At 41.5% G+C, this 24,508-nt stretch overlaps 3 long non-coding RNA genes across 3 annotated transcripts in view; 1 reads left to right on the top strand and 2 right to left on the bottom strand.

Annotated features, from left to right (window-relative positions):
• LOC144365842 (uncharacterized) overlaps positions 1-24,508 on the bottom strand; it is a 143,498-nt gene that overhangs the window by 117,600 nt on the left and 1,390 nt on the right. The gene's annotated exons all lie outside the window — the stretch shown is intronic.
• On the bottom strand, positions 5,337-19,026 carry LOC144365841 (uncharacterized). The gene is made up of 2 exons (XR_013424574.1): positions 18,908-19,026; positions 5,337-5,480 (listed from the first exon to the last, which is right to left on the bottom strand). It is a non-coding gene; the product is annotated as an uncharacterized LOC144365841 (long non-coding RNA).
• On the top strand, positions 15,660-22,962 carry LOC144365840 (uncharacterized). The gene is made up of 3 exons (XR_013424573.1): positions 15,660-15,794; positions 19,684-19,904; positions 22,779-22,962. It is a non-coding gene; the product is annotated as an uncharacterized LOC144365840 (long non-coding RNA).

The raw sequence follows: 24,508 nt of genomic DNA, 5'->3' as shown, positions 1-24,508 counted from the left end.
GATGGCAGGTGGTTCATTTTAACTTATTCATTTTTTGCTTTACTCACTTGATGCTCATGGAGCACCTATGGTGTGCCAGATGACATTAGAGACGGATAACCCAGTCTTTGCATTTCTGTGGCTGTTGCTGTTCATGGCCCCTGGTGCCCAGGACAGTCTTCTGACCTGTCCTCTTCCTCTCATTCCCTGGCTCCCTTCCCATCTGAACTGGAGGCAGCTCTCAAATATCTGCCCTGATTTGGATGCTGGCTCAGCTGTGACTCGGTACTTGACTTCCTGGCCTTCTCATTCTCTCTAAGTAATTAAGTCCCTAACGATAACGAAGCATCATTACAATAATATTGATACCTGCTGTAATCACTGGCGCTCTGGCTTTTCAGTTCCCAGTGTTTGCCTTGGACCAAGTCGCTCTGTGCTGATGCAACAGAAGGTCACCCGATGAAGGGGCTGATAGTGGCGAGGACGCGCTACTTAGCATGCACAGAGGGTGACGCTTTCCTGGCGTTGTAGAGCTAATCTTCCAAGTTGTCCTTTTTTGACTTTCTCAGTTTAATCAGTTTAATCTCATCTTCCCTCTTTTCTGATTACAAGGATTTTCTGTAGGAACCTTGCCTCCACAATAAGGACCATGTGGCAATTTATTCTCCTATTGATTTGAACATTTCTATTCCTCCACCGATGAGCCGGTGACAGGGGAGGGGACCAGAAGGTGTGAGGAGGATGGAGAAGAGAGAGAAAGGAGGTGAGGAAGGGAATAGGAGGTGAAAGCCTTTCCGGTGCCTTCCTTAGTAGGAAAATCACATACTGCAGTTATCTGAGAAACCTCAATCATCTTAAATGCACTGAAAGCAGAAATGACAACCAAATTGGAATGTTCCTATGGTGGGTGATTAAATCAGCTAAAGACAACTAGACCAACCTTTCATTTCCACACTGGAGAGAGGCACACATACACCAGATGGGGACACACACACACACACACACACATCCTTTTTGAAACCAGAGACCCTGCCATGTGCCCATCTCCATGCTGGGAGATGAACCAGCAACCTTCCTCTGGGATTTAGTGAGCTCTCCTCCATCCACACTTCCTAGTCCACTCAGAGGAGTGAGCAGAGTCTCTGTGGACCTGGACAAGAGTGGACACAGCCATTGCTGAGAGAGAGGAAAAGGCAGAGAAGTGTGGTAAACACACATATTGATGAGCTATTACTGGCCTCATGAAGGATGTGCAGTCAGAGTCATGCACACACCTCTGAATTACGTATCAAATGAACATTACATACAACTTACTGTGTAATTCTTAAAAATTTTAGAAACAGGGAAGTTGGCCTCCACATATTTAACCACACCATGCCCAGAAGAAAATGGCACATAAAATATAGACAGTGGATTTTTTTTTTGGTAATAAGAGAAAGATAATATGTTTTAGGCATTTATTTATTGGCAGCCTGATAAAATGGCAGAAGAGGAAGAGGAGGAGGAAGAGGAGGAGGAGGAGGAGGAGGAGGAGGAGGAGGAGGAGGAGGAGGAGAAAGAGAGGGAGGACAATTTTAGAGAAATAAAATGCATTGCTACTTTCTAAATTCTCAACCATTTTCCATTTGTTCTGATGCAAACTGCAACAATCATTAAATGTTTAGTGAGTGATGAAAATAGTTTTATTTGCAATGATTACACTTAAAAAATTGTAAGTGTATGATTTAAAATGGACCAAATCTTTGCCCCAAATATTTATGTGCTTAAATGGGCCCCAGTGAGAAGGGGGAGGGGGAGCGAGCCAAGGGCTCACACCTTCCACACACCGCATTCCACTGTCCCCGGTGAATCTTTGTACCTGATCTTCAGGGCTCCTGGAGATAATGATATACTATAGCCAGCTGAAAAGAACATCTGTTTTAAGAACTATGAACTTACAGGAGCCATTTGTCTGTCTGATCTGTTCCCATTATTTTCTCCCCATTTTGCACCTTTATATTTCTCCATTGATCAAATATACACAAAATAAGGGGATGGAGCAAAACAGTAAACGGCCGTAATTTCTTCTTCTTTCAAAAGGTTACCCACCACCTCTCCTGTTAAATAATTCTGTGTGATGTAAAACACCCAACTTTTTTTTTTTTTTTTTTTTTTTTTTTTTGCAAGCGTGTGTTTTCCTTTTCCTTTAAATGGAAGTCTCTGGCTCACTGGGGCTCACAGGCTTAATGACAATGTGGTGGAGTTAGCCCAGGAGAACAATGCGCCCATTAATCTGCCTCATGCTTAATTGGTAACCACTGTATGGGCTGGCATTTCAAACACAGATTGCAAATGTACTTGAATTAGTTACTGTTTAATTGATACAACTGGCACTCAGCCTAGAACCAACATGCAGCTACTGTAAAAAGAGACTTGAAAGAGAGAGAAAAAAAACAAGGTGGGATTGTGATTCACTCTTTATATGTTTATATCAATTATTTGTGGAATATAATTACATCTTTTTTTTCATATTGCTGTAGCAAGCAATAGACCAACACAGGCCCCTAAAAAATACCTGTAGTGCTTGCCGACAGAAGGAGGGGCAGCAGTCCCCAGCTCCCTCTGTTCCCTTCCCTCATTCTATCCTCCCCCTTCCAAGGGTAGTTAAGTATGTACTGAGGTTGGGGAATGTGATATTTATCACAAGATGAAATGCCTGAGAGGATAATTTTGACAATCTCTCCAGAATAGCAGGATTTCAAGGAAATAGAAAACTATCGTGGCAATAATTCAACTTTATTTCTATCCACACCACTGTTACTTTGAACATATTTTCAACAGAAAAAAAATATTAATTCTTTGAGATTAATCCTCCCCCCATAGTTCCATGTGCACATACTGTGCAGGAATTATTCAGTTCTACAATTTGCCTTTGAACTGAGAATATTTTTATTCCAGAAATGTGACAAATGATATGATAGCTATACCATTTATTGAGCATCTCTTACATGCCCAGAGTCACACTGTGATTCAAAATATGATTTCTCCAAAAGTTGTGCTTTCCTCCCCAGTCTGAGTCTTTATTTCATTGATTAAATTTGTGTATGATAAAAGGACTGAGAATTTAAAAAAAAAATTTCTTAACCCTTCTTAAAAGTCACCCACTTTTAGGCTTTAATAATTTGGCTTGATATAAAATATGAAACTGCTAGGTTAATACTGATCATGTGAGAGTTGATAGAATTCATATAAACAACTGAATTTCTTTTTGCAATCTGCAGTGAAAATCCTGTCATTGTTTCAGTAAGTGGTTGTTGTGTATCTAGTGTGTATCTAGTTTGGTCTTCATATATTGGGAGAGCCTTAGGAAAATGTATCCTTGATAAGATTATCAATGGGTTCCTAATTACCACAATTGAAGGCAGGTTTCTATTCCATTTTTTAAAAACAATATTTTTCTCTCCTTTGTTGGAGATCATGACTTTTCTTTTCTCAGTCTTCCCAGTGTGCACTGGACAGTGTTCTTCTTGGCTGTCTGACAGGAGGTGCTCTGGTTTCCTTCCTGCCCCTCTTACGAGTACTTCTCAATTGAGTTGGGATCCCTCTTTTTCCCCACCCAACATTTACATGTGGAAAGTTAATATCTCAGATTTCTCTCGCTATGTGCACTTTCCCTGCACGGTCTCTGACTTCACCTGCCACTGTCAGGATGGAAACTCTACATCACAATCCCAGAGGATTTTTTTTTTCCTGCAATATAATACACACGACTTTAAAAATCATGGAGAGAAATCCCAGAGAGACACTTCCGGTTCTCCCTTTGCCCTTAAGCTTGCTCTATTACCATCCGGGGCCACAGACACCAAAGCAAATGGACTCCACCAGGTGGTCTAAGAACAGCTCATGAAACCGCTAGGTTAATACTGATCACTCATGTGAGAGTTGATTGTCACGTCCAAGGGCAGACTCACCTTCCAAACCCACCCTTCTGCTTCCTTCTCTCTTGTCAAATGGTGTCTCCCTGTACACAGTCACCCAAGCTATTGTCTTCAGAGTCCTTCTTGGTCTTTCTCCCAGAGGAATGACCTTCATTCCTCCCTACCGACTGGATCTGATGCCCATGGCCTGCAGATTTCAGTGCTGATTTACTTATTTTAAAGCAGTGTTCCTTCCTCCCTGTCCTCAGTGTCACCGTGTGGTTCAGATTCTTCTTACTTGTCACCTGAACTATTATCATAGCAGTTCTTAGGGTCTGGGAGTGGTTGGTCCTCTCTGGGTTCATGGGAGGTGGAGACTAGAGGGAGGTCACCAGGGGTGATGTCCTTGAAAGGGACTGAGCATTTCTGATGGGACCTCAGAAAGTTCTCTCGGGGGTGCATTGTCATAAAGAAGGACCCTTTATAACAGTGGACCCTGGCCCCTCCCTTCTCTCTGGCTTCCTCTTTCACTTTGTGATCTCTCTTCTCACACTCCTGTCATAATGTCATCCACCTTGATGTGACAGCTAACAAGGCCCTCACCAGAGCCACTGCCACGCTCTTTGGAATTTCCTCATTTAAAATTGTGATTTCAACAAACTTCTTTTAAACAATAAGTTACCCAGCCTTGGGTGACCTACTACAGTAACAGAAGATGGATGAACACAGTTAATCAGTTGCCCATTCTGTAGAGATAATCCCAAAGCATGAAAACAGGCTTTCCTACTGAAGATTCACCAGAACCTTCACAAACTTCAGGAAAAGGTTCCACTATGTTCTGATCCCATTTCCCTTTCTTCATTCACCCAACCACTCTACTTGGTATTCCCATTTCTCTTGGAGGCTCAATTCCATTGTCACATCCTGCAAAGCTATCTCCATCCCTCACGAAGGTGAGTCTCTGCCCTCTGTCTCCCATTAGTTCCCCACACATCCTGCAGTTACAGATCAGATCACCTGGATCTATAACTGTAAACCACTCGTATGGCTTTCTTGTTAGTCTACAATCAAATTTTACTTTTTGGTGTTTTTAATTGTTCAGATACTTTATATATTTTTTAAAAGAGTTCTATTTCTTAGTATTACTCTTACATTTCTTCTCTTTGCCACTAATTAGCTGAGTGACATGGGGCAGATCACTGAGCCTCTTTAAGCATTGACTTTATCATCTATGGAATTATTTCTAAGGTCTTTGTAACACTGATGTTCATACTTATGTGGTTCTGTTTATATTATGTTGTGTAATTACACATTTAATAAAAGCTCTAGGGGTTTACTGTTGTTGAATAAAAGTGATCCTAGAAATTAGTTTACTTTTATGTATCATGATTCTACAAAGGATTTAAGGAAGTACATTAGTCAGCTTTCAATCCCTGTGACAAAATATCTGAGATAAATGACTTAAAGGGGAAAAGATTTATTTTGGTTCATGATGTCTGAGGTTTCAGTCGGTGGCCACCTGGTCCATTGTTTCTGGGTCTATGTTAAGGCAGCACATCACGAAAGGGGCACGTGGTGGAGCAGAGCTGCTCACCCCATGGCAGCCTGGAAGTAGAACGAGAGAGAGAGAGAGAGAGAGAGAGAGAGAGAGAGAGAGAGAGAAAGAGGGGGGGTAGAGAAGAGAGAAAGGATAAAACATACCCTTCAAGGACACATTCCAGTGACACATCTCCTCCAACTTCCCAAAGCTTCCACCACCTCCCAAATACACCATCAGCTGGGGACTAATCCCTCAACACATGAACCCTTGGGGGACATTCCAGGTGCAAACTGTAAGAGGTGGATCACAATAAGAACATACTGGTGCATGCCCATAATCCCAGCAACTCGGGAGGCTGAGGGAGGAGGATTGCATGTTCCAGACCAGCCTCAGCAGAATGTATCCCAGACCAGAATGTATCCCCTACCTGGTAACAAGGAGGATGAGAAGGCATGAGGGAGGAGAACGGTATCCAAGAGGAAAGTAAATAAATGTAAAAGCCCAAACCGGAGCAATGAGAGCAGATGCCTCTGCCACAGTGGTCCTCCCCAATTACGAGAGGTCATTTTCAAAGTCCATCCTGAGATCCCTGGCCTCCAACATGAAAAGAAGGACAATCTCAGACAAAATTTATCACAGGACAAGTAAGGCTTCTCCAGGGTAAATGTCTAGTAAGGTTTTTCTCTTCATGGACCAGGGACCAAATAATGTCCCAGACAATGCTTCATGGGTGGATGTGGTACATTTAGAGTAAGATCCCACTCCAGGGCGTGACAGTTGCCCCCAACTCAGGTTCTACTAGTATTTACTGTCAACGCTATTCCTGTAGCTTATCCTGGTTTCCCTGTGTGTGACCTTGTGCAAGTGACTCAACCTCTTTGTCGTTTAGTGTCTTTATCTGTAAAATGAGGATGGCAACCACAGTTAGCTTACTGTTACTGCAAGGGTAGCATACAATAAATAACATGCGTTAAATGCTTCTGGTGTTGCCTAACAAATAGAAAGTGCAATCATATTACATTGTATGGCCTTATATATTTATGCTGTATGTACTCTTCGATTAGTAGCAGCACCAATAAACCTGAACAAAAACAAACAAGAAAACACAGTTCTCTCTCTAGTATGTCAGAGATTATTTGTTTTTAGATTGCTTTTTGTTTAGGGGTTTTTGTTTCATTTTGTTTTTTTTATTTTAAAATTTCTATTATTGTTGTTGTTGTTTGATTTGTTTACAAATTTATTTGTACAGAGCTGGGGCTCAAGCTCAGGGCCTGTGCATGCTAGGCAAGGGCTTCTCACACCCTTTCCCTACTTGCAGATTGTTAAGTGTGATGTTGGTTACTCTAATAGTGCAATTCATCATTAATTCATAGATATGGAAATTCTGAAAAATCCATATACATTCTGTTCCTTTTTCTTTCCTTCCTTCCTTCCTTTCTTTTTCTTTTTCTTTTCTTTTCTTTATTTATTTGTTTATTTATTTATTTATTTATTTATTTATTTATTTATTTATTTAGCCAATCTTTCAGTTTTAAACAAATTTGCTCTCTGATAAGATGCAGTCATATAAATCCCCTGCTGGAAGAGTGAAACAAGACTACATCTGAGGTGGTAAACCTGGATGCTATTCTAGTTTAGGAAGCCCACATGGGCCTCCTCCTCTGTAATGTAGGAGAATTGGGAGTACGATTAAATGTTCATTCTAGTTTCAAATTCCTGGTTTAAAATTTCCCACTTCAGTTTGAGGTTAAATATCCTTTTCAATCAAGGAAAACAAATGAATAAAAATCTGGATGTAAAATATCGCTTCTCTCTGATGTATAGATCTTATTTCCCTAAATTTCTTAACTCTACAGAGAATTGAGGCTTTCTTGCTTAACTTTCAGTTTCCTTTGAAGTTCTGGAAAATTTCAGGCTAATCAATCCCCAGGTGGCCCTATTTCAAGTGTTACCCTTTGCAGCAAAGAGTATCTTTCTGAGCTTTAGACCTGATTTTTCTGTAAGTGTTCTCACCTCATTTAAAAAGAGGGCAATGCGTCCTACACATCGGCCGGTTCCTCCTGAGCCATCCTAACCTCTGACCAACATGGCAGCATGGGACCTCCAGGAGACACTCACTAAATATTTCAGCCCCTTTCTCCACACCCGCACTCCATTCTCCTCAAAGATGAAGCAAGATGATTAAACTCCCTACCCCCAAGAGAAAGACTTGTGATCTCGATTGTTCAAACCTTAGGACCTTGTGTTAGCACAACTTTCAAGTAGATAAAAGTTGAAGCTCCAAGTGGATTTTTCCTCTCTGGTGTGCTTCTTCTTCCATGGAGGGAAGAATGTCAATGAGGGCCACAGCCAATTCCCCTTGGAGAAATCTGGTCATCTCTTGGTATCTTTAGCTCTGCCTCCCACTTGGGACTTGCCCTGCCTCAAGCAGCAGCAGCAGATGGGGTGTGGGGGGCTGGGCATGAGGAAGCTTGGAGCAAGAGACCTAGCACGGGGGGAGGCCCCTTCCCTCTCCCCCGCTCCCCTCCCCTCTTTCTCCCTCCCTCTCTCCCCCCTTTCTCTTCCAGTTCTATTCCCTCCCATCTTAGGAGGTCTGCTTTAATTCAGCCTTCCCTTCTACCTGAAAGGTAAAATTAGACATCCAAGTTTGGATCTAGGGAATAAATAACCCCGTGGCTCTGCCAGAAAGAATGCCTCCAAGAACAGCCAACTCGTTGACTCCATGAGTGCTCCGTGAGTAGCTGTCTGGTCATCTGTGTTAGAGATGGAGAGCGGAGCCCAGCAGTAAAGGTGTGGGACATGCCTGGCTTTCTCTTGTGACTGCTTTGCCCTTGGGAGCTCACTTCCAAGAGGTATCTAAGGAAAGGCAGGACTCAGTTATTTCTGAGTTCCCTTGCCAAATAGCACACAGGATAATCACCTTAATTGCAATTCAATTATCATAGTGACAATTTGGCATAGTTAATTTTAACCCATTCCATTATTTTCAGGAGGAATGAGAAAGGTGATAGGTGGCTCCTTTCTGTTCTATTCCTTTTTTATGATCAGTGGGAGTGGGAGTATTCCTCTTTTTAAGTCTCTGCTTCTTTTCCAACCACTATGCACATGTAGCAGCGGCATTTAGGAAACAATGGACATATTTTTAAAGATGTACATCTCAGGAACTAAATGTTGCTGCTTGAGGACTTTATCAGAAGTTTTTCCAATCCTGCTCTTTTTAAAGCTTTTGAATATTTTTCTTTATTTTCTAATTAAATCAATTTATAAGCTTTCTCATAGTAATTAGTACCTATATAACTTACTTTTTCATAAACTAAAATAACATCTAAGGTATAGAGATTACAGCCTGAATTATTATTATTACCTTCTCCTTTCAAAGCATATAAAGCATATATTGGCTAAAAAATGGGTAAAAGTTATAGAAAGATAATCACAGGAGAGATGTAGATAACAAATAAATGTAGAAAACATACACCTTCTTCCTAGTAATTAGAGAAAAGCACATTGGAACTATCAAATTAGTGATAATAATGTATTTTAATATTTGATTGATGTTATAAACATGAAAAGATAAACTTTCTGGGAAGTGCTTTGGCAATATGTATTAAAAATCTTTAAAATTTATTTTGTCAAAGAATATTTAATGACATGGAGCAATGAGTATGTAAAAGCCAATCTTATTATGTTTCACTAACTATTAGAGACCCACCGTGTGCTGAGCACTGTTTCAGTGTATAAACAAACCTGAGTCTTCAAGGAAATTCTATGGAAGGCAAAGGCCACTCACTGGTGACAAATGCTATAAATCATATGTTCACAAGCCCCTTTTGCCTGTGAGGGTTCTAGCTGAAGGCTCCAAAGCCCTCCGTACTCAGTAGCTGAGTTCTACGATAGAATGGTGGGCAGCGTGCTATTTCAGGCAGGCAGTAGGGGAGCCAGCCCCCTTGGAGAAGGCAACTCCAGCAGAGGCTGGAATGCAAGGAAGGAGTGAGCCCAATGAGTGGAGCTGGGAGTGTTTGAGGAATTGCAGAAGGAGCCTGTGTCTGGAGCAGAGTGACTCCGGCAGAGCCAAGGGTGTGGGATCAGATGAGATTGAATCCTGGGAAAATGTTACTTAAATATTCATCCCAGTTTCCTAGAAATGCTAGAACAAATTTAATGTGAACTTGACCTTATCCTCCCCCCTGCTATTCATGATGAGCTTGGGTCAGCAGAATTTGTTACTGCATATACTTATTTATGGATGCCATGATCAGAGCACCTTCTGGCTGTGAAGGAGATGTGTCCTCCTCTAGGAAGAGTGAATTCAGATCCTGCCGACTGTGGAGGGCAGAGCAAGGACTCTCTGGCCCACCCTGACTGGCAAGGCTCTCTCCTGGCCACAGCTCTCCCTGGCCTTTGTTCTAGAGCCTAGGTTTGAACACATTTTAAAGAGGCTTCCGATACAAGGATTAAATTTGCTCAGAGAACAATACATTTTCAAGGGAATTTATATTTATACTTTTAGGTGAACCCAGACATACTCCTGAGCCATGCAGGAGGTGACAAGAGCAGTGTCAGTCTTGGCTCTCTTCCCATGGCTAGTGGACCAGGTTCTTCATCAGGAGGAAATTAGCCAAGACCTCGGCTTCTTCTGCACAAGGTTTTGAAAAAACAGCATGACTGGTTTATACCTTCTGGGAATGATCGCTTGAGAATCCATCCCTCTCTAGCACTGAGCATCACCTACCTCTGCTCATGAATCCCAAGGAATTTTGAAAACTACAGAACACCCTCATGCATGTTTCAGGTCGACTTCTAAAGTTTTAATCACAAATTCAAATTATTGCAAAAGATTTAATTTCTGGTAGATTATAACTCTTGACATTTAAAAAGAAAACTATTATATCAGTCTTTGAAATGTATCAAATTGAGTATAAATACCAGAGCAATTTGCTATCCACCATGATCAATTTAAAAATATTAACAAGCTGTTCCACAGTAAGTAATTTGACATTGTTCATTTTTCTTCTTGAACTTCTGTTTCCATTATACTTAATCATTCATCTCTGTACCTAAAATAGGAATGTACCTTAAAATTCATGTGTGTATTTATTATGTCACCTGGGCACCAGGAGTTAATTACTAAATTATTTTTCTGCATTGACGTATCATTAGCATTATTTTATTACAAACTCTGGTAATTTAAAATAAAAATTAAATTTTACAAATGCCTTCATTATTGCTGAAATTTGATATTGTCTAGCATTAAACCCATCTTTATTTTTTTTTGTAGATGCAATGGCAAAATATAATTTTTGACTAACTAAATAACAATGAGGTCACTTACCTTCCTCCAAGTTATTTGCCTAATGCCAGAATGACCATATATTTTTATGATTACTGAAAACTTGTCTAGAATTGCCTTCAATTTTGTGGAAAGAAAAATATTTCTTAAAAATAAAATGACTTGCAAAAGGATTGTTAAGGAATATTTTAAAATTTAATCCAGACACTACACATGTCTTTCTCAGTTTCAAGCCTATCAAATAACAATCACTTCTACCAGTTGTTATTTCACTTGGAGGCATCTTGTGCTAAATATGCTAATATTTTATATGCAATATGCTAAGAAAGATTTTTTTTTTAAAAAGTAATGTTTCATCTCAAAAGTCCCTTGCTAACACAATATAATTTTTTTTACCTTATCACATATTTTAAACACATTGTTGTCAGCATTTGGAGATTCAGATTCAGCTCACTGAATTTATGAGAACTATCAACTACGTAAGCTAAATGACAAATGAGTCCTCTCTTGTTGAAGCTACAGGTCAAGTCAATCTCCTCTTCTAACTGAGAATGTGCAATTTTATGTTTTGGTTCAACAAAATACATTAATATGCATTCCATGACAACCATGCCCCAGTTGTATTCTAATTGTAAGACAGAAAGACAAAATGATAGATAAATCGAGCTCAGAGCCAGGCCACGAAACTGCTGTGTGGATGGGCAGATGGAAAGAAGCCCCTGCCCTCATGGCTGCCTCTTAAGTGAAGGAGTTGAGAAAAGTGATGTGATTCCATGTGAAAGAAATTCAGAATCTTTTTCTTTGTACCCAGGAGCCTTTTACATCATAAGGTAGTGCTCCAAAGAATGAGAATGGGTGAGGGGAACACTTTGTTCAGTAAGGATGCTTAGGAAAAGAGAGGTAAGAAGTTCCAGGACACCTCAACCCTGAGCCTGTGGTGTTAACGAGTTTTGCTTCACGGTGACCAAAATACCTGGTAAGAACGCCTGAGAGGAGGGAAATTTTATTTTGGCTCATCGTTTCAGAGATATTGTTGCATGGCCAGCAGCTTCCTTTGCTCTGGGCCCAAAGTGGGGCAAAACGTCATGGTGGAAGGGCCTGGCAGAGGGAAGCTGCTCTGCTCACGCAACCAGGAAGCAGGGAAGGATGAGAGGTTGGCAGGGAGGTTGAACACTGTCCAGGGCACACTTCCAGTGACCCTGCTCCTCTAGCCACACCCCACCTTCCTACAGTCACCACCCAGTTAGTCCACTCAAACTGGGATGGACTGACGAGGTCACAGCTCTCGTGATCCAATCATGTCACCTCCAGATATCCCTGCAGTGACACAGGAGCTTGGGGCCACCTCACATCCAAACCATAACACCTGCTCCTCACTCTGCGAATGGGCACACATGGAAGTGGAGGACCTAGGTGGTGATCCTTCCAGGCTCTCCGTGCCTGTTTTCACGTTCAGAAAAACAGCAGCTCTTGGCGAACACTAAAATAGAAGGAGGAGATTCTCTGCCCTCAAGGAATGTATAGCTTAGAGAGGAACGTACACATGTGTCGATTCCTTCTGTGAGTACTTTGGGCCTTATATATTCCACAGACTACAGAAAGTGCTGTCATGTGAAAGGAATACAGCAATGACTGCAATATGGCCTGGCCCTCAAAGATCATCATCTACTCACTCCAAGAAGAGAGGTCTGAATGTTTCCAGAAAGGTAGAGATGGAGAGTATGAGGGTTCACACACAGGGAAGATAACCTTCTGGAAGGCCCCTATAAAGGAGGCTGGGTGGGATTTGGTCAATAGAATATGGAACAGGAACATTCCATGATATATGTGAAATATTTAAAAATGCAAACATCTGATTTAAATATATATACATAATATATTACACATATATAATATGTAATATATACACATATATGCATATATACATAGATAACATATTATATATAATAAATATAGCATTATGTGTAATTACGTATAATATATATATATATATATGTATATATATATTGTTCAGTGGACAGATATGGGAAATAGGGTTGGCAAAGGAATTTAACTGAATTGAAATTTAGAAGACCTCATGTGCATTCTAAAGACATTTAAAATATGAAATTCTGAAAAGCATTTTACCATCTAGAAGCCTTCACTATTATTACTATGTAGTGTGCATTCTTCCAAACTTTCTATACATCCTCATATCCCCAGTACACCTTAGTACATAGTAGGGACTCAGTAAATTATTTTGGGGTAAAATTTTTACAATTATTATTTTTTTCATACCTATTTATAAATTGATGCTTTTCACTTAAATGTGTATTACCATCCTCTTAGTGCTTGTTCATGTGGCATTTCATTGTCTGAATGGACACTGATTTTTTTGTCTGTCTTGTTTTAGTGCTGGGGATTGAACCCAAAGCCTCATACATGCTTACTATGGGCTCTACTACTGAGTCGCATTCCCAGCTCCCAATTTTTGGTTGTCACAAATTGTTATCAAGTTGTATCTATTAGGAACAAAATAATATTGCAACAAGAAATTACTATTTATTTCTAAAATGTAATTGTTTGAAATTATGCACATGTGATTTAGGAGGATTTTTAAAGATTGGGCCATTTTACACTTAAACCACTATTCACAAGATATGTTTGTTCATCCTTAAACTCCATTATATTGGGTATTTTAAAATAAAGAAAACTTCATCAATAGGAAAGATGAAAAATGGGTCTCACTGTAAGTTATGTTTCTTTGCCTTCTGTTAAAGTTGATATTATATTTCAGATAGGTATTGGCCATTTATTGAGTTTCTCTTTTGAGGACTTACCATTTATGTTACTGTTTTTAAAAAAACATTTCTGCAAGGGAAGAAAGTTACATAGGAAGGATCATGCCTGAGGAAATATTTAGCAGGGGAATCCAGAATGAGTTGGAGAGAGGACAATTCCGCATAGGTCACAGAGGGCTGGCTAACTGGAGGGGGCAGAGGGGAGTTTCACAGAGACTTGGCAGGTTCTGGGCAGTGAGCTGAGGCCTTGAGCAGCGAGCAGGTGAGGGAATGGAGACAGCCCCTCTCAGCGCTCTCGTCCCGCCTGAAGAGCCAGGCCCAGGCAGGGTGGTAGAGCTCCGGACTCAGGCACCTTTGCATGATTAGCTGAGTCGGGTCAAGATGAAAATGAAGAAGAGTGGCCTTTGGGATGGCACTGACCTCACAGGAGGCTAACCAGAGCCACACGGGAGGCACAATGATAGGTCTAGTTCTCGGAACCAGGAGCACAAGAGACAAAGGGTGAAAAATCCAGAGAACTTTCCTGATGCAGAAATCAGGAGGCCCTTAGAAGGCAGAGGAGAGAAGCCAGGGCCCGGAAGTCAGGCCCTGGTGCTCCCCGGCACGTGGCCACGCCTGACATCAGATCGACACTTGGACTCGCCACTGTATCTCCACCGACATGATGGCGTTTGAACCTTTCTCTGGCTTGAGGCTTGGTACTTTATTTCACACAGGTGGAAACTGAGGCCTAGAAGCCTGTGCACACCTGCCCGAGATCCCGGAAGGTAAAGGTAAGAACAGAAACGAGAGCACAGGTGTTCCAAGCCCTGGCACAGTGCTTTTAGCTCACCCCAAATGAGTGAGAATCCTCTGAAGATCTCAAAGTGGCATGATCAGAGCTGGCAGATGATGTTATAAAACCAAATATATTAGTCACTTTCTGTCCTTTGAAAGTTCTCAAAGAATAGAGTAGAACTTAGCCATGACTGGCATATTTTTATCTAGTTCAAAGGTTCATCAAAGTCCTTTACAGATTAATGAGTTAAAGTTTGCTTGCGACTGTGTAGGTAAACGGAGCAACCTAATTATGTTCTCGGCATATCAAATAGCGCAGCTCACTTTGCCTAAATCTAATTTAGATATTTATACACTTTCTAAAAATAGAAAACGGAGAATTATCCATTATCCAGAACTAGTCATTCAATTAACAAGGAAAAAATACTAAAGAGCCTGATCCCAATCATTAGAAAATGAGGGCACAGCGAGATCAAGGACATCAAAGCCACCGACCGTCATAGCACACGTTGGCAGGAAAGGACCCGGCTACCCTTGGGGTGACTGGCATTTTTCCAACTGTAGTCTTAGTGCAGGGCCCGCTGTATTTTGAATCCCCCTCTGTGAGGTAGATGAGAAAACTGAGAGTATCCATAGATCCATAACTTGCCCAAAGAGACTAAGATAGGATTCCAACCCAGACAGATGGCAATGCTGCGTGCACGCTCATAACACATGAGCGCCCCGGCCTGGCCCCTTAACAGAGAAGCAAGGTTCCATGGAGTGCAGCAGGGGACCGGCTCCTGTCATCCGAGGACTTCTCAAAAGCAGAGACTTCTTCCAGCCCCTCTACTTCACTAACACAGACAAATGTGTCCTTTGCTCCGTAGCACCCTCAGAGTTCAAAGTGAGAAAAAAATGACAGAATTGACAATCCTTACCCTTCGTTTTCTTTCTGCAAATGACACAAATTTATTCTTTTAAAAGACACAAATTGGGCGGATCTTTTCTCCATGCCTTCTCCTCTTGGATGTTTGCTATATTACCTGATTGGGCAGAGGTTGGAGTGACAGGTGAGGAAATGGAAATGCAATCAGCAGCTATGGAAATGCCATGCTTATATTAAGTGCATGCTGGCGTGCCCCTGATTTCTCCCCAGGGCTCCAGGAGCGTGAGTTTGTCAGCACTGATCAATGGAGGCATATGAACTTCCACAAGGGGCTCGGAGACTTAACGGAGTCCTCACTGCAACCCTGGGCTCCCTAGGGTTCCCCAGAGATAATTCTTGGGGAATTCGGAACAATGTTGATTTTTTTAAAAAATGACAAAAACTGGATTGAGATGCCAGTTCTGACATTTCTTAGTTGGTTTGTATTATTTAACTCATTAGTTATTGATTAACTCATCTGAAGCTTTCCATCTGCAAAATGAAGAGTACAGCAGTTGGGTTAGAGAAGGTTGTGAAATAACTCATCATGAGCACTTAGCTCATTGCCTGACCTGTAGTAGGGGCCTCTCCAGGGTTGACATCCCTTAATATCTAAGGAGAAATCAAGGTAAGAAAAGAATTTCAGCATATTTACAGTATCTCCAAATGTATACCTCACAAGAGTGAAAACTAGAAGGTGGTGGCCAGCTAATGTGATTCCTATTAATGACATAAATAAAGTTATAAATAATTTTACTTCCATGTAAATCAATAAGCTTCAGTGACGGGTTATGTAGGTAAGAGTAAATATGCACAGTGGTTTGTTTGAAAGGCTTGCTATTTTCTTTCCCAAATTGAACCGTAAGTACAGTATTTTACAATGGTTCCTTTCAAATGTAGCTATTCTCTGCAGCAACCATTTCCTAACCTAACAAATTCTACAGTTTCAGTAAACTCTTGCCATTACAGGTTAAATTTTACCTCCCACTGAAAAAGTAATGATGCTAGGTGACTTTCATCACCTGTAATATCCAAAGATCAAAACACACTTGGCAAAGGCACGGAGAACTAAACTCCTACTTCCTGTTCCTCAGGATAGAGCCACACTGACAGGATCCATTGGAAATAGATGTGGAAATCAATTAATAGAGGAGGAAGACTGAACTTGGTCTTCCACCCTAAATTAAGGTAGATCACTTGTTCCAAAACCGAAGATGATTACAGACACCTCTGAATCAACCTCTTTGAATTTCTTGCTTTGGACTGGAATATCATTCCCTGTTTCCTTCCCACTGAGGAAATACTGCATTCCTTTTTATCCTAATTCTTTAACAAAAGATAGTTTGTTGGGAACGAGAAATTTCTGGAGTTATTTATCCTTTAGAAGAGACTTAGATCAAGACTCTTAAGTGCTTAGAAAGAGAAGGACAATATTGTCACTGTATGAGCAGAGTTCTCAGGGTCTGACTCAGCTAGATCTTGGAGAATTGGGGTGTCAGCCATTTTAATGACAGAAAGAGATGGCACCTGCAGCATGGAAGGAAAATGATCATGGAGAGAGAAGCAGATAAAGCTGAGACAGTTTTTAAACCCCTCTGCCCCTCAAACTTTGAGGTCAATACACTTTCTGGGGCTGCTGTCTATAACTTTTTTAAATTCCATTTTTTATTCTTCAGGCTGAACAATTTAAATAAATGTATTTTTTCTGCAAGGAGACTGAATTGAGGTTTAGATGTGTTCAACTTGGTTTAAAAAAAATCACTAGTGGGAGAAGTATATAAATGTGTTCTCCAGATGACAATTATATACACTCACAGACTCCCTTGCGAATAAGGAAACCTGGGATTTAGAAACCCTCATGTGTATGAAGCACTGTGCTTTGTTCAATTAAAGACTGAGACACTGGTCAATTCATACCTCTGCCCCAAGCTGGAATTCACTGGCCTTCCAGGTCTTTCTGACAAGAGGAGCTGTTTTGCCCTGGGAGCATTCAGGTTTGGAGAAGACTCAGGCAAGGAACTGGGGTTGTGCCATGTAACTAGCTGGGAAAATAGTTGGAGCTATTCTGGGTCTCAGTGTCTGGGTATGTAAAACTGAACACAGTGATTTCTAGTTTTCAGAGGATAGTATGGAGAGCAGATGCAAAGCATTAAGTAAATGTACACTGCAAACTATAAAGCACCCTGGAGATTTGTTTTGAAGACGTAGAGCCCAGCCCCACTAGGCAGCAGCTGCACAGTAACTACTGGTGATGCTGGATGAAAAGGAACCATGAACACAATTTCAAGTTTCACTTCAAATTTGCACCACGCTACTGCTTTTAAGAGAAGCATAAGGGCTTCCAGTTACCAGTACTGTCTCCAATTTCTCCTGGAAACTTTTTGGAGTTGTTTTGTTTGGGTTGTGAATAATGTCTCTTTGTGGATTCTAAGCCTGTCTCAGTGGAGGGTGCTTCAGCCCTGTCTCCTTTTCTTTGAGAATTTCCTTGCATTTTATGGCAGGCAAATATCAAAATAACAAATCTTAAAGAGATAATATCTAATGAAAACCTATCAGTAACTAACTCTAGTGTTTAAGATTCAAAAGACAAGAAAGAAAGAAAGAAAGAAAGAAAGAAAGAAAGAAAGAAAGAAAGAAAGAAAGAAAGAAAGAAAGAAATAGCAAGAAGTAAAAGATGCCAAATTTATCATCCCACTTGGGAGTCACTAAAGATTTCCTTTTGTTTGTAATATGAATGATTAAAGAGTCTGTAAATTTTGGTTAAGTTAAAGATTTGAAGAGGAAATCAGAGTGTGTAACTTTCAAACAGGCAGAGATAAATATGTAAAGAAAAAAAAAATCTGGAAAGAAGTGGAGCCAAACCTCAGCCTTGTAAGGAGGGTTGCTTCAGAGCAGTTGAATTATTCCATCATTTGGCTTTTCTTTACTCTCTGAGTTTCCTACAGTGGGTACACTTCATTCTCACAGACAAGGTAAAAGAAAAGTCTCCAAGCCTCTTGAGTGATTTTTGGGAGGCAGGGGAATGCCTGGGAAGGGCTTGCTGTAGTTGTAAAGGGGACTCCCGTGGCTGCCCAGTGAAAGGCAGGGCAGTGAGTGGCCAGTCGGGTAGACAAGCTACGTTCCTCCAACTGCTCAACCGAGTGGGCTCTGGCCATCTTCCTGAGACTCTTGCTCTGGAAATCCCTCCTCTAGGCCCATCTCACCAGCTTCCTGGCAGGAGCACACAGGGTACCTGCTGTTGATCCAGCTCCTGCTATGGAGACGTGGTTTTTCTGGAAAAATTTTTTTCTGTTTCTTCATTTAATCCTCAGCACTCTACAAAGTAGACACCATCCCTTATCCCACATCTGCAGATCCAGGAGGAAGTGAGGTCAGGTGGCTCCTGAAGGAAGAGGGGTCCCCAGGAGGATGAGCCCCTCCCCGCACAGGAAAGCCCCAGAGACCCAGCCTCAGGTCTGTGCATTCTCAGAGGGGACCTGGGCTCCCCTTTCTCCTCCCAGGGCTGTTTATCCACCAAACCTTTTGCTTTCTGTTCTCCTTGACCCCTCCAGGCCCTCTGATAATTTCCACAGAATTGTAGTGAAGAACAGAGTTGCTTTGTATTTGAGTCCTGACAAAAACACTCATGTCCATGGTGCTCCCTCAAGGACTTACACTGAACAAAAGAGTAATTTAAACAACTACTTTCATGTAGTCTGAATAATTATGTTTTCCTTCCCTTCTGTGTACCATTCATCTTACCTTGGGCTAAAAATTGGCCATCAAACCTATTATGTCTCCTGTGATGGAGGCAGCTGGATGCAAGGTGCACGACTTATTTGTGGTCAACCCCAGGAGAACTGCCTGTTTGGGGGCTGTATTTGCTCTTTAGAAATGCTGTTTGGATTCTTAATTAGGTCCACCCTCCCCTTCCGGTTAACTTGACTACCTACTGCCAGAGTTAATAATTAACAAGGTGTCACAAAACCTCTCACAGTCACTCAATTCTTTGCTCACCTGCCTCCCTGTCTCTTCCTGCTGCTTCTGAATTGCTTGGAGTCCCCTGGGATACAAACTCCCTATAATAAATCATGGCACAAAGGCACAGACTTATGTGGCTCTAACTGAAATTCACAATTGGGCAAGCCCAGGAGGCAATCACCTGGCCATTGCCCTAACCCATATGCATCCTCTGTGCTGCTGGAGCACAGGTGAGCATGAAGTTTTAATGAGACCTTAGCTGCAAATGCATTGTGCAATTACTGTTAAGATGGGCGAACATTTGGCCTGGAAAGAATTGCATTTTAAGCACTAGGGTTTCCCTATTAGCTGTTGCCAGCTATTAATTCAACCAGTTTGTTTATACATTTTGACAATTGTTCATGTGAAAGAGACCTGGGGATTTTATTTGACCACAATTTCATTATAAGCTAACAATATGATATGGTGTTAATAAAAGTTAATGCAAGTTTAGGCTACATTAAGTGAATAGACCAAATAAAGGCAGGCGATAGTCCCACTATACTTTATGCTTATAGGTACATGGATCTTATTCTTCCCAGCTAACACTGAGCAAGTTGTACATGTGAAGAATTGGCATGGAACATTTGAAAACATAACTGTTTGTAAGAAGCCAGGACGTGTGGCTACAGTATACAAAGAATAGCCATCTATTCATCCAGCCACTCATCTGTTCCTTTATTGCAGTAGACGTCTATTGAATACACACTCCGTGCCAGGCTTTGTTCTAGATACAAAGGTAAGGCAGGATCACTCTCCGATCCTGAGAATTTTGGTTCTATTACAAGGTACAAATAAAGCAGCACTTAGGGCAAGGGAGGTAAAAGATAGCTTCTGGGCTAAGTGGAATTGCTATAAAAAGAAGTTCTAGAAGAAGTGAGTGCCATAGTCTGGCGGCATCAAAAAGTCTCTCCTGAAGAAGTGACATCTGAGAGGTCCAGGAAATAAGATTGTGGGAGGAAGGGAGACAGAAGGAGTGACCCAGGTTGGGAGGGCGCGGGGAGGTAGGACTCAAGGTGGCTGCAGTATCCAGAGTGCAAGAGCAAAACTAAGGCACAGGAAGCCAGTAGAGATCCCTCAATCTCTAAATTGAGTTGGAGAAATGCAGATATGCACAGAGAGAGGATCAAAGCAAATATAAACAATCGTGTCCAATGCAAGAAAGACCCATGAAGGAGGCGCTGCGGGAGCACCAAGGTCAGAGACTGGCTTCCCCGGGAAGAAGCCACTCTGGAGGTGGGAGTTGGGTCGTGTTTTGGAGGAGAGGTGTTGACCACACAGAGTTGCCCTGTGAAGCTGCCACGACCGATTGGTCACTGGTGTAGTACGGGGTGTGAGGAGAGAAAGATGGGAGATGAGGCCGCAGGGCAGGGACGTCCTGGTGTTGAAAGGGTGGCTGGATGTGGAGAGGGATTTTAACTTCATTCTGGGGAAATTAGAGACCAACAAAGGATTTTAAGCTTACACACAACCTTTCTGCTTTCTATTCCTGCATAACAGAACACTTCAAAATTCAGGAGCTAAAAATAACAGCAATGTCTAATCTGTAATGATTTCATGGTCAACAGACAAGTTCTCCCGGGGGGGTTCGGCTGGGGTCTCTCATGCAGCTGCATCCAACTGGGAAGCCAGGAGGGGCTGGAAATCCAAGAGGCCTCACGCGAGCCTGGGGCCTGCGTGCTGACTGTTGGCCCCAGGGTCTGTTCCCCACGTGACCCCTCTTCCTCCAACTGTGAACTCTAGGCCGTCCTCTTTACAGTATGGTGGCAGGATTCCAAAAGGGAAGTTTCTAGAAGAGAAACCCAGATGTGCTAGCACTTAATCTCCAGCTGCTCCGTGATTGCTGATATAGGCCTGGTCAATCCCAGAGTCAATGTCAGTCATGAAGATTCAAGGCATGAATACCGGGGGGACATGACATATTGAGCTGCTGACGTGAAGCCTACAAGATACCTTACCACACTATGGAGGACCTTATGAAAGGGTCAAGAAGGATATTATTAAATAACTGTTATTATATTCCAGGAAAAAGGTAAAGAGGAAGCATATTCAAACACAGAATAATATGGACTAGAACCATTGCCAGGGTCAAATAAATAAAACTTGGTGAGGGGTGAGGGAGTACGAGACAAATTAAGGATAAACAGGGATAGAAAAATTGTACATATCAGTCTAGGGCATTTCAAAAATAGAGGTGATGTTTTGGGAATGACAGATAAAGGCAGGGTAATACATTAGGTTAGTAAAACAAAAGCAAAATAACCATCCAAATAGGTTAGTGTGAATAATTAGGAACATAAAACCAAATGAAATAGTCTCATTTGGGAACTCTGAATATGATCAAGAAACCGAAAAATCAGTATTGTTATATTTGAAGTCAAGTAAAATAAAGATGAAGATTTGCCATTGAGATTGGTAATCAGGAGGTCAATGATACTCTTTGGATTTGCTAGTGGAGTTTTGGGGGATGGTAACAAATTACAAGGAACTGGAATGAATGGGATGTAATGAAGTAGAAATGCTGCTTCTCTGACTTTTTTTAAGATTCTCTGACCCCAGCAGCCTCTAGTATACAAGTTATTACTATCCATGTGGCTCTGTGAACACTGAGGCGGATGGAGCTGCCCACCTAGAACTGGTGTCCCAAGGTCACATGCCCAGCCAGGCATCTGGGAGCTGGAGGATAAGCTTCCATGCTGGTTATAACCCCTGTCCCAAGAAACCACTTATTATTCTAGACAGCTATAGTTCAAGGGGGAGTTGTGGGGAGGAGAAGAGAGAGTGAGAAAGAGGGTTTTTTTTTTTAAAAGAGAAAGTCAAGGGCTCTGCAAGATGGATGGATTTTATAAATTACTTGTGCCATTTATATTATATGTTCTATATTATGTTGCCATTTACAGCTAAAATCCAGGTTGATCATTATGAAACAATGTTTAGTTTAGAAACTGACTCTATATTAGGGTTATATCATAAGGAAGCCATATTGCCATATTTTAAAAAACAAATTTCCAGTCACCTAAAAAGTTATTCCAAATGAGACCAATATTCTGCTCATGAGTCGAGCGTGCTATGTTTTGTTTTACACAGAAGTCATAAAATCACACCAACTCAGACCCCAGGCCACGAGACAAGGAGTCCTTTTTCCTCCTACTTTTATCTTAAACATTGCCAACCCCTAAACAAAGTGAGCTCAGGGATGCGATTCCAGTGTCTCCAGGGCCTCCCTACCCTCTGATCCAGGCCATCTGGCCTCTAGGCTTCCCACTCAGCACGGACTCCACTGCCTGAGGCCTCCCTCGTATTTCCCAGAATCCACCAAGCAAGGAGACAGGAAGGTAGGCCCTCTATGAATCCTGCCCCCTGGGCTTCTGCTGCTTCTGTGTTCTGCTCTGCCCTGATTGACACCAGGGTTTCATCCAGCCCCTGGGTAGTTTTCAAGTCCCTCCACTCACACAAAGCCCAATACGAAGATGCCTTTGTGAAGAGCACCAGGGCAAGACGGGAAGGACTGTTCTCAGGGTTCCTTAGTTCTCTGTCTTCTTCCCTCATGCTCAGGACGAGTCATCGTCTTCCCCCTTTCTTCTGGGAGGTGACACCAATCTATTTCCTGCAGGAGCCACTTCCCTGATGTCTCGGGGTGTTTTCTCACCTCCTCAGGGACAATCCATGCTCAAAGTTTCCCCAGAAAGATGCCAAGAGGAAGGCGGATGCCAGCTACTAACGTACCCCAGTCCTGTTACATAATGAAGAATACCCATTCAAGGTCTGGTGGATTATCCAGGGCAACTGTAAACGTTATGCCATATTATTATTTTTAATAAATATGATTCATTCAAATATTACAAATAATTCAATGTAATGTCCTTCTATAACATTCTATATGATGTAAAATTAAGAGATTTATAGTCACATATGTAGACATGTATGTATATATAACTTTAAAAATCTGAAAAGGTAATTTATTAGATTATGCATTCAGTTTTTGTTATTTGGAAAAATTGGTCATGGTGTTGGTAGGAACCATGCTATATGTGTGGAAAACAGATTGGAAGCCTATTCAGGTACATATACCCATTTCAATTTTTGCAGAGAGAAACTGGGAAGATAGAGATAGGTTTCTACAACCAGTAGCCACAATGTGCCTGGTCTCCAGATGGACACCTATCTAGAGTAACAGAGCCAGTGTCAATGGTCCCTAATTTATGATGGTCCCACCTAATGACTTTTCAACTTATTGATAATGCAGAAGCACACCTACACAATGACCCAGTCCTGGTTTTCACAGTCAGTTCAGTATTCAAATTTAGGAGATATTCGACACTCGATTATCAAATAGGCTTGTGTTAGATAATTTTGCCCAACTTTAGGCAAAAACTTAGTTTCCTAAGCATTTTAAAGGTGGGCTCAGTTAAACATGATGTTTGGAGGCAAGGTGTATTAAACGCATTTCCAACTTAGTATTTTCAATTTACGAAGGGTTTATCAGGATGTGACCTTGACATGAGGCAAGAAGCACCTCTGCTGCTTTGGATGTTTACCAAGATAAGCCTTCACGGTTCCGCAGCTGCCATCCTAGTACTCGACGCACACACAAAGGTACCAAAGAATCTCAGGACGACTGTCAAAGGCACTTCTCTACAATTTCTGGAATCCAGTGCAGTTCAGGGGATCAGGGTTAAGAAGGGAAAGGCATCAGGGCTGACTCTTGTATTTATGTGATGCATCTAACTTTGGGGAAATATGTTGACTTTCATGTGCCCCAGTCCTCCTATCTGGGGAATAACAACATCATCTCCCTTCTCTGCTCATTGTGGCTCTAAATGAGTCAGTACATGTGAAGGTCCTGGGAGAATGTTTGGCAATAATAAGCACTCATTGAACTCCAACTGTTGGAATCATTTGCAGACTTCAAGGAAGGGAATATTTTAAAAAGCATCATCTGAAAATATTTTTTGGTCTCTCACAGTAAAGTATAGATAAGATTCTATGTAGTAACATCCATTTGATTAACATTTGATCATTCCTTTGATATTTCATTTATTACTTTCTGCCAGCAGCATAAGACCTCAGAACCAAAGGTTTCTGAGGTCTCTGCCTTAGTCCTCCCCAGCCCTTTCCAGGTGTCCTGAACCTGAAGAGCAGCCATGGTCACCTGCAGCCACGGTCTCAGGGCATTTGTCTTCTGGTCATTAAAGGTATCATCAGATTGGAGGGTTTTGCTGCCAACCTCAGAATTGAAATCGAGTATCACCTCAGAGCAATATTTCAGCATGTTTTCCCCAAAGTAGTATTCAGAATAAACCAATTTTTCACACCGGTTTTGACAAAATGTTGCTCACTCAG

The sequence above is a fragment of the Ictidomys tridecemlineatus genome, chromosome 8 (genome assembly GCF_052094955.1).
Source record: "Ictidomys tridecemlineatus isolate mIctTri1 chromosome 8, mIctTri1.hap1, whole genome shotgun sequence".
Classification (NCBI taxonomy): Eukaryota; Metazoa; Chordata; class Mammalia; order Rodentia; family Sciuridae; genus Ictidomys; species Ictidomys tridecemlineatus.
Note: the sequence above shows the minus strand (reverse complement) of the source record. Positions and strands in the feature narration are given on the sequence as shown.